The sequence below is a fragment of the Salvelinus sp. IW2-2015 genome, unplaced genomic scaffold (assembly GCF_002910315.2).
Source record: "Salvelinus sp. IW2-2015 unplaced genomic scaffold, ASM291031v2 Un_scaffold2333, whole genome shotgun sequence".
Lineage (NCBI taxonomy): Eukaryota > Metazoa > Chordata > Actinopteri > Salmoniformes > Salmonidae > Salvelinus > Salvelinus sp. IW2-2015.
The window spans coordinates 99,823-113,975 of NW_019943658.1; the positions used below are offsets into that span (position 1 = coordinate 99,823).

Sequence of the window (14,153 nt, forward strand, 5' to 3'; positions counted from 1 at the left end):
ACATTTCAACTTCCTGTCTGGTGGTGTGCCATTGTAGACGGGGATAGTTAAAATAACTTGCATTCATTTATCTTACAGGTGGATCGGTGACTGGGCAGAACATTCTTTGATGTTACTATCGCTTTTACAAGTAGGAGGCGGTTGGTAAGGCTTAATCAAACATTTGTTATAATTACTCCTGGTAGTGGCTTAGTGAAGTCTCCTATGCATTACCTAGGGCTTGGGTCTCTGGTCATGATATTATAGCATGTAACAGGTTTGTAGCTTCATTATGTACGGGTTGGGGTTGGTAGTGGGGAGGATATATGTTATCATCCATGTACTCTCAAGGGCTGGGAGGGCCTAGTAGTGATAATCACTCACAATACAAAGACATTTAACTTATCACATTTACTTCACAGGCGATGTTATCAGTATGTCAGGTCAATCACGCAATTGAGTAAATATGTAAAGAGAGATTCTTATTCCAAAGGGTCCCGGGGAGTAGTTAAGTAGGTTATCTATCATTTCTACACACCTTAAATACTAGTAATGTGGATTTATTCCAGCCTGATTTTATATCATATTCATACACGCACTAGATAAATGTAGGATTTATCTCTCCCAGCGGGTCTTTGTTGATTGAAACTCTTGATTGGAGTATTTATATCATATTATCACAACACTCGAACCGAGGTACGCCCCACCAGAAGCCTTTAATGTAATACGGATATTTTAGTATGGTTCGATGAGATATAATGATAATCAGCTCTCCTAGCCTTCAAGCGGGCTTGTGGGAAAGTGAATATTCATCCCCTAAAATATACTATTAGTGTTGCGATAATGAGACATTATGAATAAACTCAGGGCTTAGAGATAAATCCTTACAACTCAGTTAGATGGTCAAGCTGATTTATCTCGCCAGTAGGTGATCGCACGTGAGCTAGTATAGGAATTACACCATATCATCATTCAGCAGCGCACTGGGAGATCACTAGTAATCTGTAGGGATTTCATTCTCCCAGCCCTTGAGTGTATCAATATTATCATTGCAGCCTTTGTGAATGCACGATATAGTAATGAAGATAAAGGATTCTTATTTTTCTACGCCAGCGCTGCGTGGAGGTATATAGTATATTCCTATCTCCACCTGTGAGGACAAAGTGGAAACCACTAGGTAACTCTAGTGGGTAAGGATTTATCTCGATCTGACTGAGTGTTAGAATAATATCTTCATACACAACCAGTTTATCGGTAGAGGAGGAGTCTTGCGGCAGGCACTGAATGTATTATTCATTATCTCATCAAACAGTAATGTAAGGATTTATCTCCTCAGCCCTGAGTGTATCATATTCATCCAACAGTATGTAAGGATTTTCTCCCAGCCCGTGAGTTATCATATCTCATCACAACCAGTAATGTAAGGATTTATCTCCCAGCCCTGAGTTATCATATCTCATACACCAGTATGTATGATTTATCTCCAGCCCTGATGTATATATCTCATCACCACCAGTAATGTAAGGATTTATCTCCCAGCCCTGAGTGTATCATATCTCATCACACCAGTAATGTAAGGATTTATCTCCCAGCCCTGGTGTATCATATTATCACAACCAGTAGTGTAAGGATTTATCTCCAGCCTGAGTTTATCATATTCATCACCACTAGTAATGTAAGGATTTATCTCCAGCCTGCGGTGTATCATATCTCATCCACCAGTAATGTAAGGATTTATCTCCCAGCCCTGAGTGTATCATATTCTCATCAACAACCAGTAATGTAAGGATTTATCTCCCCGCCCTGAGTGTAATCATATCTCATCACAACCAGTAATGTAAGGATTTATTTCCCAGCCCTGAGTTTATCATATCTCATCACCACTAGTAATGTAAGGATTTATCTCCCAGCCTGAGTTTATCATATCTCATCACAACCAGTAATGTAAAGGCTTTCCAAACCGCCACTAGAGTGACAGGTTCTAATCTACACTGTAGAGCTTTTTAATTCCATGTATTTTGTATTGTATTCATTATGGATCATCATTAGTTAATGCCAAGGCAGCATCTACTCTTCCTGGGGTTTATGTAGGGATCACATTAGTTAATGCCAGGCAAGCATTCTACTCCTACTCTTCCTGGGGTTTATTAGGGATCACCATTAGTTAATTAATGCCAAGGCAGCATCTACTCTTCCTGGGGTTCAAACACATTAAGGCACTTTCTTTACACATAAAAAAAAGATAAAACAGTACATCATATAACATTATTAAACCACTACATATCTACAATGCAAAATGAATAATATTACCATTCAACAATATTACAATGTGCAGTACCAGTCAAATCTTTGGACACACCTACTCATTCAAGACTTTTTCTTATTTTTACTATTTTCTACATTGTAAAATAATAGTGAAGACATACAAACTATGAAAAAACACATATGGAATTACTTAGTAACCAAAAAAGTGTTAAACAAATTAAAATATATTTTATATTTGAGATTCTTCAAAGTAGCCACCCTTTGCCTTGATGACAGCTTTGCACACTCTTAGCATTTTCTCAACCAGCTTGAGGAATGCATTTCCAACAGTCTTCGGTACAACTCATCCGAAACCATCTCAATTGGGTTTAGGTGGGGTGATTGTGGAGGCCAGGTCATCTGATGCAGCACTCCATAACTCTCCTTCTTGGTCAAATAGCCCTTATACAGCCTGGAGGTGTGTTTTGGGTCATTGTCCTGTTTAAAAACAGTCCCACTAAGCCAAAACCAGATGGGATGGCGTATCGCTGCAGAATGCTATGGTAGCCATGCTGGTTAAGTTTGCCTGATTCTAAATAAATCACAGACAGTGTCCCAAGCAAAGCGCCACCACACCTCCTCCATGCTTCACAGTGGGAACCATACCATCACACCTCCTCCTCCTCCATGCTTCACAGTGGGAACCACACCATCACACCTCCTCCTCCTCCATGCTTCACAGTGGGAACCACACCATCACACCTCCTCCTCCTCCATGCTTCACAGTGGGAACCACACAGATCATCTGGAACAAAAATCTCACATTTGGACCAAAGAACAGATTTCCACCGGTCTAATGTCTATTGCTCGTGTTTCTTGGCCCAATCAAGTCCCTTATTATTATTGGTGTCCTTTAGTAGTGGTTTCTATGCAGCAATTTGACCATGAAGGCCTGAATCACACAGTCTCCTCTGAACAGTTGATGTTGAGATGTGTCTGTTACTTGAACTCTGTGAAGCATTTATTTGGGCTGTAATCTGAGGCTGGTAACTCTAATGAACGTATCCTCTGCAGCAGATGTAACTCTGGGTCTTCCTTTCCTGTGGCGGTCCTCATGAGAACCAGTTTCATCATAGCACTTGGTGGTTTTTGGGACTGCACTTGAAGAAACTTTCAAAGTTCTTAAAGTAATGATGGACTGTCGTTTCTCTTTGCTTATTTGAGCTGTTCTTGCCATTAATATGGACTTGGTCTTTTACCAAATAGGGCTATCTTCTGTATACCACGCCTACCTTGTCACAACACAACTGATTGGCTCAAACTCATTAAGAAGTCCATAAATTAACTTTTGACAAGGGACACCTGTTAATTGAAATACATTCCAGGTGACTACCTCATGAAGCTGGTTGAGAGAATGCCAAGAGTTCTGCAAAGCTGTCATCAAGGCAAAGGGTGGCTACGTTGATTAATCTAAAACATAACATATATTTGGATTTGTTTAACACCTTTTTGGTTAGTACATGATTCTATATGTGTTTTTTCATAATTTTGATGTTTTCACTATTATTTTACAATGTAGAAAATAGTAAAAATAAAGAAAAACCCTTGAATGTGTCGGTGTGTCCAAACGTTTGACTGGTACTGTACGTGTATGTAGAGTACGTATATTAGCATGTGTATGTGTAAGCATTGTCTGTACCTTTTTGTGTGTGTGTCTCTTCATAGTCCCCTCTGTTCCATAAGGTGTATTTAAAAAAAGAAATCTGATTCTCCTGCTGCATCAGTTACCTGATGTGGAATAGAGTTCCATGTAGTCACGGCTCTATGTAGTACTGTGTGCTTCCCATAGTCTGTTCTGGGGATTGTGAACAGACCTATGGTGGCATTTCTTGTGGGGTATGCATGGGTGTCCGTGCTGTGTGCTAGTAGGTCAAACAGACACCTCGGTGCATTCAGCATGTCAACACTTCTTACAAAAACAAGTAGTGATGAAGTCAGTCTCTCCTCCACATTGAGCCGTGATATATTTAAATGCATATTATTAATTTTAGCACTCTGTGTACATCCAAGGGCCAGCCGTGCTGCCCTGTTCTGAGCCAACTATAATTTTCCTAAGGCCCTTTTTGTGGCACCTAACCACACGACTGAACAGTAGTCCAGGTGAGACAAAACTAGGGCCTGTAGGACCTGCCTTGTTGATAGTGTTGTTAAGAAGGCAGAGCAGTGCTTTATTATGGACAGACTTCTCCCCATCTTAGCTACTGTTGTATCAATATGTTTTGAAGGGTTACTCCAAGCAGTTTAGTCACCTCAACTTGCTCCATTTCCACATTATTCGTTACAATGTTTAGTTGAGGTTTAGTGAATGATTTGTCCCAAATACAATGCTTTTAGTTTTAGAAATATTTAGGACAAACCTTTTATTTAACCTTTATTTAACTAGACAAGTCAGTTAAGAAAAAATTATTATTTACAATGACGGCCTAGGAACAGTGGGTTAACTGCCTTGTTCAGGGGCAGAACGGCAGATTTGTACCTTGTCAGCCCCTATTCCTTGCCACCCACTCTGAAACTAACTGCAGCTGTTTGTTAAGTGTTGCAGTGATTTCACTCTCTGTAGTAGCTGACGTGTATAGTGTTGAATCATTGCAAACCATTAGTAACGATTGAAAAAGGAAAGGGCCTAGACAGCTGCCCTGGGGAATTGGAGGAAGGCGTGTTTTGGAGAGAGTGGAAAGAGAATGGACTCAAACTCATTTGCAGGCATACTTTGGGGTTCTTACATTGCTGTTCAGTCAATGAGGAATCACAGAATCTCTGTGAGATTCGATTTGCATCCTTTCAGTAATAGTCCAACGCTCCAACCACTAGCCACTGCCGCCCTATTCCTTGCCACCACTCTGAAACTAACTGCACTGTGTGTAAGTGTTGCAGTGATTTACTCTCTGTGTGCTGACGTGTAATAGTGTTGAGTCATCTGCAACACCATTAGAAAGATTGAAAAAAGGAAGGGCTAGCAGCTGCCCTGGGGAATTCTTGATGTAATCAAAGTGTGAAAATCCATACAGCCTAAGTGATTTCAACAGTCAAGCAGAGTACAGGATAGATCAGTAGGGAAGTCTGATAGGTTATTAAGTCACAATGGACGCCTGATAGGGAGTGCAGGGCGCCATTATGCACCTGCAGCAGATCTAGTGGTACTTAGTGATGTTGATTAGTCGTTAAAACTCAGGGAGTATAATCCATCGAGACCGTCTCTCCCTTCATATACATCTGGGCTGGACAGATAGCGCCAACGTCAGGCTGGGCACAGCCCATCATCACAGTAGAAATACTGGACCCTGCTACAGAGCTGTCTGACCTATATTAGAGCAGCTGGAGCCAACAAGATAGAAGAAGAGGATCCATTCCTAATCAACCAGAGGTACTCTGCTCAATGCTAAGCTACCAGTAATAAAAATCACAGCAGTCTGCAGGAGGAGAAATATAGGATGTCAACATTGTTGAAATGAATGTTTGCTTGACCAAGGAATAGAGCACCCTGCAGCAGGTGCAATTGATAAGCAACCAGGGCTGATGCAACCAGGGCTGATGCAACCAGGGCTGATGCAACCAGGGCTGACGCAACCAGGGCTGACGCAACCAGGGCTGACGCAAAGGCGACGCAACCAGGTGACGAACCAGGGCTGACGCAACCAGGCGCCAACCAGGGCTGACGCAACCAGGGCTGACGTAACCAGGGCTGACACAGATGGCTGTTACTCATGTGCAGGACATAAAGTCTTCTTTTGAACTGTTCATCCCAGACACATCCAGAAAATCATTCTGGACTGCATTCATTGGAGGGAAGGCGTGTTTTTGGAAGAGAGATGGAAAGAGATGGACCAACTCATTTGCATGCATACTTTGGGTTCTTACCATTGCTGTTCAGGTCCAATGAGGAATCCACGAAATCCTTGTGGAATGCAAAACTGGCAAATAACTTTTCTGTGTAACAATGCTCAGGAGAACTTCCACATTATCTCCAGGATTATGCTTCGATACACCAGACCAGCTCGGCGGTGGGAGACATGAAAAGATTTAGCAAGGGTCCCCAGATCCTCAAAAGTTCTAGAGCTGCACCATTGAGAGCATCCTGACCGGTTGCATCACCACCTGGTATTGGCAACTGCTCGGCATCCGAACGTAAGGCTTTACAGAGGGTAGTGCGTACAGCCCAGTACATCACTGGGGCCAAGCGCTGCCATCCAGAACTCCCAAGCCACAAGACTGTTGAACAATTGATCAAGGCCACGCGACTATTGCATGACCCCCCCCCCCCCCTCCCACCTTTGTTTTTACTCTGCTGCTACTCGCTGTTTATATCAATGCATAGTCACTTTACCCCTACCTACATGTACAAAGTACCTCGACTAACCTGTAACCCCGCACATTAACTCGGCACCGGTACCCCCTGTATATAACCTCATTATAGCTATTTTATTGTGTTATTTGTATTTGAAATGTTTTTGCTTGATTTTGTAAGGTCTAAACCTGTTGTATTCGGTGCATGTGACAAATACAATTTGATTTGATTTGATACCACACATGGCAAGAACAGAATGTGGTGAATCTGTTCCTCATCTCTTCTGTCAACCATAGATAACAGTGTTTCGAATGGGTTCTGAAGGACAGCAAGATATTGAAATGGCCATTCTGACCGCTTTATTAAAAGGTAACACGTAATTATTTTGAGATGTTTTTATTTTTAGGGTTTATATATGATTTAGATCAGCTGGAATATTGCTGATAGGTTGTAGCTTCCATCAATGTAATTCTCTGCATCATTTCTAATCCCCCATATTTTTGTAAATATATATAGTACCAGTCAAAAGTGTGGACACACCTACTCATTCCAGGGTTTTTAGAGGGGTAACTACATGATTCCATATGTGTTATTTCATAGTTTTGATGTCTTCACTATTATTCTACAATGTAGAAAATAGTACAAATAAATAAAAACCCTTGAATAAGTAGGTGTGTCCAAACTTTTGACTGGTACTGTATATGTACACATCTTTTAAAATATATTTTCCTTTATTATTTTCCCCTAACCCTAACACCCCTCCCCTAATTGGATTAAACTAATGGACTAGTGGCATGAAGAAGTATGCTAACACTTTGGAATTATATGGACTTCTGCATAAATTGGTCATAAAATTTCATCTAATGATCTAAGTCACAACAATAGACAAACAGTCTGCTAATAACACACAAACAAATATACATTTTCATGTCTTTATCGAACACACCATGTAAACATTCACAGTGCAGGATGGGAAAAGTATGTGAACCTTTGGATTTAATAACTGGTTGACCCTCCTTTGGCAGAAATAACCTCAACCAAACATTTTCTGTAGTTGCAGCTCAGACCTGCACAACGGTCAGGAGGAATTGTGGACCATTTCTCTTTCCAAAACTGTTTCAGTTCAGCAATATTCTTGGAATGTCTGGTGTGAACCGCTCTCTTGAGGTCATGCCACAGCATCTCAATTGGGTTGAGGTCAGGACTCTGGTTCACTCCAGAAGGCGTATTTTCTTCTGTTGATGCCATTCTGTTGTTGATTTACTTCTGTGTATTGTGTTGTTGTCTTGATGCATCACCCAACTGCTGTTGAGTTTCAATTGGCAGACAGATAGCCTTAAATTCTGTCTTGATAAACTTGGAAATTCATTTTTCCGTCGATGATTGCAAGCTGTCCAAGCCCTGAGGCAGCAAAGCAGCTCCAAACCATGTTGCTTCGTTCACCATATTTTACAGTTGGCATGAGGTTTTGATCTTCGTGTGCTGTGCATTTTTTCTACCACAAAAAGTGTTGTGTTCCTTCCAAACAACTCAACTTTAGTTTCATCTGTCCACAGTATATTTTGCCAGTAGCGCTGGGACCATCCAGATGCTCTTTTGCGAACTTCAGACGTGCAGCAATTTTTTCTTCCGTGGTGTCCTCCCATGAACACCATTCTTGTTTAGTGTTTTACGTATCGGAGACTCGTCAGCAGAGATGTTAGCATGTTCCAGAGATTTCTGTAAGTCTTTAGCTGACACGCTAGGATTCTTCTTAACCTCATTGAGCATTCTGCGCTGTGCTCTTGCAGTCGTCTTTGCAGGACGGCCACCCCTAGGAAGAGTAGCAACAGTGCTGAACTTTCTCCATTTATAGACAATTTGTTGTACCGTGGACGGATGAACATCAAGGCTTTTAGAAATACTTTTGTAACCCTTAAGTCAAGTCAATAATTCTTAATCTTGGGTCTTCTGAGATCTCTTTTGTTCGAGGCATGGTTCACATCAGGCAACGCTTCTTGTGAATAGCAAACTCAAATTTTGTGAGTTTTTTTTATTGGCCAGGGCAGCTCTAACCAACATCTCCAATCTTGTCTCAATGATTGTAGTCCAGGTTAGCTGACTCCTGACTCCAATTATATTTTGGAGAAGTCATTAGCCTAGGGGTTCACATACTTTTTCAATTTACACTGTGAATGTTTAAATAATGTATTCAATATAGACAACAACAACAAAAATACAATCATTTGTGTGTTATTAGTTTAAGCATACTGTGTTTGTCTGTTGTGACTAGAAGAAGATTTTAGGGTTCACATACTTTTTCTTGCCACTGTATGCTTCTACTTCCAGCTTATACACACTATAGTATATACATTTTACGGACACAGTTTTTTTACAATACTTATCTTTTGTTTGTTTTTACTCCTATCCTTCCGCTACCCTCAACCATCTATTTCTGAACACCATACATTTTGATTTCTATATTTTTTGTTAATTTAACACTTTGAAAATGTTGTTTTTAACTCTGTGGGTGTTTACATTACTAAGGAGATGTTTTCTGTGTACTTCCTTCCTTTTCTGTTTTAAAACAGAATTCCATAACTGCCCTGTGAGTCATGGCGCACAGTTCTTAAGTGTATAGCAGATTAGATGTCCTGTGTGTTGCTAGGCACCAAGGCCTCTACCAATGACACCGTCTATGCTGTGTACTCACAGGAACCAACGCCTCTGCCCCGGACCAGCTGAGTCTAGCTCTGGCCTGGAACAGAGTGGACATAGCACGCAACCAGATCTTTGTCTACGGTCACCATCTACCAGTGAGTCATTCACCAGACTACCCTGCAGTACACCCTGCAGTCCATTTAGGGTTGCAAAATACAGAAACCCCGGGTGGATCATTTAAGCAGGCAATTCGGGAATACTCTAAACAGGATTTCTGGAATATAAGAATGTTGAGAAGGTTACAGGAATGTTGCAACCCTGACCATCTCATCTGTTGATGTTCAGAGACAACACCATACAAACCTGCCATGAAGCGTCCCCTCAAACACTTACTTTACATTTACAGTATTAACAGGAAGGATGTCAGATCACACTAAGTGAAATGATTTTTGATACAGACAGACACACAGGTTCTAGGAACATCCTGAACAGTAGATCATAACCTGACCCAATATGATCCAATAGGTACAGTGATCACACTAGGGTATTAAAGCTTTGTAAGGACCCTCTATATTCCTATTAAATCACCATTTTAGGAATTGGACTACTAACATTTTCCCTCATCTTTCTGGATAAAGAAGATTAATCCTACTAGTTGATTATGAACATGAACACAAAAACCAATGCCGTTTTAATGAAAATGTTTTTTTTGCAATGAACCACCCCTCCTCCCCCAGCCTGCCAGTGCCCTAGCTAACAGCAGTGGTACCGTAGCCACTACCACAGAGAGGCCGAAGAGTCCGACCGCTGCCCCAAGGAACAAGGCCAAGGCCCGGGGGAAAAAGGGGAAGGGAGGGAAGGCCAAGCCTGAACCACCAGAGGAGACTGACCCTAGGAAGATAGAATTAATGAGATGGGTAAGAACATAGTTTGAGTTGGCCCCGTGCTTGGCACCTAACATTTTATACTGCTTGAGTACATGCACTTCCTATGGAATATTAGCTCTGAAATACCATGAGCACCGGCATCTAAATATAAAGAGTAGTGGCACCAGTCATGAATGTGTGCCTCTCCCAGGTGAACTCTCTGGAGCAGGCCATGATGGATGCCTTGGTGCTGGATAGGGTGGACTTTGTCAAGCTGCTGATAGAGAATGGCGTCAACATCCACCATTTCCTCACCATTCCTCGCCTGGAGGAGCTGTACAACACGGTGAGACAGACAGACAGACAGACAGACAGACAGACAGACAGACAGACAGACAGACAGACAGACAGACAGACAGACAGACAGACAGACAGACATCCTCTCAGACAGACAGACAGACCATGTCTCGCCTGGAGGAGCTGTACAACACGGTGAGATGAACAAGACCACGCTATATGTGAGACTTGCCCTGGAATCCCCATAAGCCCATATCCAGTTGTAGGGTTATTCATATTTACAATGTTCTCTTCTAACACACAGAGACTGGGTCCTGCTAACACGTTCAGTTGTTGGTGAGAGACGTCAAGAAGGTAAGATGATCTCTCTGATTCATGGAAGATATTCTTCCTCATTCAACTTATTTGTCTTGTTTCAGCTGAATAAACTGTGGTTTTGTGCTGTACAGCCAGGTGTGTAATAGGATTACAGAAATGTAATCTGTGAGTATAATCTGTGGGTGTTCCAGGGCAACCTCCCACCAGACACCAGATCACTCTGATTGGACATTGGTCTGGTGATGGAAGTACCTGAATGTGGTGGGGCTTACCGCTGTAACTACACCAGGAAGAACTTCAGGCGCTTTACAACAACTCTACGGCTGAAGACGGGTAAGACTGTTTTCTCTATAACACTGTATTGGCTGCAGAGGGTGACACTCTTAGTACGCTCTGTAACAAACTCTATGGGCTGAAGAGGACAAGACAGTACTGTATAACAACCTGTATTGACTGAACAGGGTAAGCAGGTGATATATCAGCAACTAGATCTCGGCAAGAAAACACAAAGACAAGGGCCTCACCATGGAACAGACGTATTACAATTTTATGACAATTATTATCATGTGATTGATTGACACAGTATCGTGATTACGATACATTTATGTGATTATGCTACTACCTTGATTACTCACGTAATCTCTATCATGTGTTGATACTAACATGTGGATGTATGTGAACGTGATCTTATCATTTGTGTCTGAACGTTCTTTCATGCTGATTATACACGTTATTGACATGTGATGTACTGACAGTACACAGTGATGTTTGCACGTTCATCATGTTGATGTTATTGACAACTATCTTATCATGTGATGTTATGACACGTATCCTTTATCATCGTGATGTTATTGGAACCGTATCATTTACTTGATGTTACTTGACACGTATCTTTAGTCAGCTGATGTTATCTGACACGTATCTTTATCATGTAATTGTTAGTACTGACACGTTATCTTATCCATGTGATTTAGACACGTTATTCTTATCATGTGATTGATTGACACTTTCTAACATGACATTATACTTCTCTTCTTCTGGTTGTTTGCAGCCAAAAGCCTTGAAGATGCTGGGGCTGGAGGTAATAGCAAGTCTTTGTTCAAGAAATACTCTACACTATTTCCTTCATTCAACCATGTTTGGAACGTTATATTCCTTTAATAAGAGAGATGTTAGATGGTACAGTTCACAAACACAACACTATTATAAATAACGTTATCTGCACAACACTATTCTAAAAGTTCCCCTCTGTGTGTTATCTGCCCTAACACCCTCACTTCACCTGTGTCACTTCCTGTGTCACCAGGACGACGAGCCGAGGGGAAAGAATAAGAAAGGGAAGAAGAAGAAAGAGGAGGAGGTAGAGATAGATGTGGACGACCCTGAGGTCTGTCGCTTCACCTACCCCTTCCACGAGCTGATGGTGTGGGCCGTTCTCATGAAGCGCCAGAAGATGGCGTTGTTTCTGTGGCAACGTGGGGAAGAGGCCATGGCCAAGGCTCTGGTGGCCTGTAAGCTATACACAGCCATGGCTAAAGAGTCATCTGAACTGGTGGACGATATCGCCCAGGACCTGGACAACAACTCCAAGTGAGTTCCTGTCTTATACTTCTCCCATTACTGAGATAGTGGTTCCTCTTGTGATCATCACAGACAGGCAGGTCATTGTCCCTGATGATTAAAACATTACACAATCACTAAAATAGTTCTACTTTTGCCTCACCTACGGTCTCCTAATTTTCATGGTCCTTCAAGCCGGATACCCTGTGGTGATTATTTTATTTTATTTAACAAATAAGAGAAAATTCTTATTTACAATGACGGCATAGTTCAACCTATAGTTCCATACACCCTATTTCCCATTGTGCTTAGTATAGCAAGCCGGATTAAGATCAGATTTTTCAGGCCATAAAGTAAAAGGACTCTTTCTCCACAGGGAGTTTGGCCAGCTGGCCTACGAGCTCCTRGACCAGTCCTATAAGCACGATGAACAGGTGGCCATGAAGCTGTTGACCTATGAGCTGACCAACTGGAGCAACTCTACCTGTTTGAAACTGGCCGTGGCCGCCAAGCACAGAGACTTCATCGCCCACACCTGCAGTCAGATGCTGCTGACCGACATGTGGATGGGAAATCTGAGAATGGGGAAGAACCCCGGGCTTAAGGTAAAATAACGGCGGTGAATTGGTAAACCTCCCTCCTTAGCTTGAAATACCACCACCAGCATCACTGAATTGCTAGCTTTTCAGTGGTGCAGCAGTAAGAACTAGGTCCCTGGTTCTATTGGTTCCTATCAAGGTTTCTTCCTTCCAGGGAGATGTTCCTTAGCTGCCTTGTATTTGCTTTACTCTTTGCTGTAGAGCAGAAACAACTCCATGAGTTGAGAAACAGATTGACTTTCATGACCACATGGACAATACTCTTCATATCAGCCAGATCTGTGGATCTGCTCTGCAAGCTCTTTGGCGTCTGGGCCGGGTTACTGTAAAAGCACTTTGTGACCAGGGTTTTTTGTCTTTCTAGGTGATTCTGGGCATCATATTCCCTCCATCAATTCTGCTGCTGGTGGACTTCAAAGGAGAAGACCAGTCCTACACAGCTAACTCTGACGAAGGGAAAGACAAGGACGATGACGCCGGCAAGGTACAGAAGACTCCGGTTGACCAACATATCATAAAATGCCTGTCAGAGTGGTGAGATGTTCATCCACAAGACTCTGTTCCTTGAACTAATATTGACATTTTAGTCATTTAGCAGGCGCTCCAGAGTGACCTATCAGCAAAGTCACTACTAGAAACAATTATTATAATAATTTTTTTATTTAACCTTTATTTAACTAGGCAAGTCAGTTAAGAACAAATTCTTATTTACAATGACGGCCTACCCCGGCCAAACCCAGACAATGCTGGGCCAATTGTGCACCACCCTATGGGACTCCCAATCATGGCCGGATGTGATACAGCCTGGATTCGAACCAGGGACTGTAGTGACGCCTCTTGCATTGAGAAGCAGTACGTTAGACAGCAGCATAACTTGAGCGCCCCCCAAAAATACACAAAAAAAACAAAACATCAAACAGATAGGCCCATAGTAACAGGGTAAAAGATAGGACCCTAGTAACAGTGTAACAGATATCCCGATAGTAACAGGATAACAAATAGGCCCCTAGTAACAGTGTAACAAATAGGCCCCTAGTAACAGTGTAACAGATATCCCGATAGTAACAGGATAACAAATAGGCCCCTAGTAACAGTGTAACAGATATCCCGATAGTAACAGGATAACAAATAGGACCCAAGTAACAGTGTGAAATGTAGGCCACTAGTAACACTGTAATACAATGGCCCATATTAACAGTGTATCAGATATGCCCCTAGTAACAGTGTAACAGATATGCCCCTAGTAACAGTGTAACATATAGGCCCCTAGTAACAGTGTAACATATAGGCCCCTAGTAACAGTGT

The 14,153-nt window shown here is 41.9% G+C and overlaps 1 pseudogene; it reads left to right on the forward strand.

Annotated features, from left to right (window-relative positions):
- LOC112073659 (transient receptor potential cation channel subfamily M member 1-like) overlaps positions 1–14,153 on the forward strand; it is a 63,304-nt pseudogene that overhangs the window by 5,010 nt on the left and 44,141 nt on the right.